The 759-nt window shown below is 37.8% G+C and overlaps 1 non-coding gene across 1 annotated transcript; it reads right to left on the minus strand.

The window, feature by feature from the left end:
- Nucleotides 1–209: 209 nt before the first annotated feature.
- LOC131764689 (U6 spliceosomal RNA) lies at nt 210–312 on the minus strand. Its single transcript, XR_009337898.1, has one exon. It is a non-coding gene; the product is annotated as a U6 spliceosomal RNA (small nuclear RNA).
- Between the last annotated feature and the right edge of the window lie 447 nt (nt 313–759).

Below are 759 nucleotides of genomic sequence, written 5' to 3' on the forward strand. Positions count from 1 at the left end.
ATTTATGTACTTCTCAAATGTATATTTATTTATTTGGGGGAGGGATTCATTTTCCTACCCCCACAGCTTTATTGAGATATAATTGACATGTAACATTGTGTAAATTAAGGTGTACAATGTGCTGATTTGATACACATATATATTGAGAAATGATCACCTCACCTATTACCATTCTTTGGTGTGTCGAGAACATTTAAGATCTACTCTCTAAAAAGATGGAATGCCTCAGGAATTTGTGTCATCCTTGCGCGGGGGCCATGCTATGTTTTGACATCTTTCCAGTTTCAGTACATGTGCTGCTGAAGCGAGCTCTAGGAAATATTCGTTGAGAATCTATCATGTACCAGGTAACATGTTAGGTTCTGAGGAACCTTGATGGTCTCACATTCTAATGAGGGAATGGGGCCGGGGGAAGAGACAGGTAAATATATAATTACAGCAACAGTCAAAAAGTTTCATGACATATTGTTGGTGAAGCTGTATTATCACCTACTGGTGAGAACAGAAATTAGGAAAGGATATTTGACAATACTTATCAAAATTGCAAGTGTGCATATCTGTGGACCCAGCAATTCCACTTCAGGGATCCTATCCGAAGGAAATAATGGTGCCAAATATCATAAGCACAGGATTATTTATTGCAGCATTATTTGTAATACAAAATGTCCCTAGATTATGGTACCTCCCTGTAATGGAATGCCACAGAGCTCTCTAAATGAATGAAGCTGGATACAGAAAGATCTCTAAAATATGCTGAAG

Source organism: Kogia breviceps, chromosome 10 (genome assembly GCF_026419965.1).
Source record: "Kogia breviceps isolate mKogBre1 chromosome 10, mKogBre1 haplotype 1, whole genome shotgun sequence".
NCBI lineage: Eukaryota > Metazoa > Chordata > Mammalia > Artiodactyla > Physeteridae > Kogia > Kogia breviceps.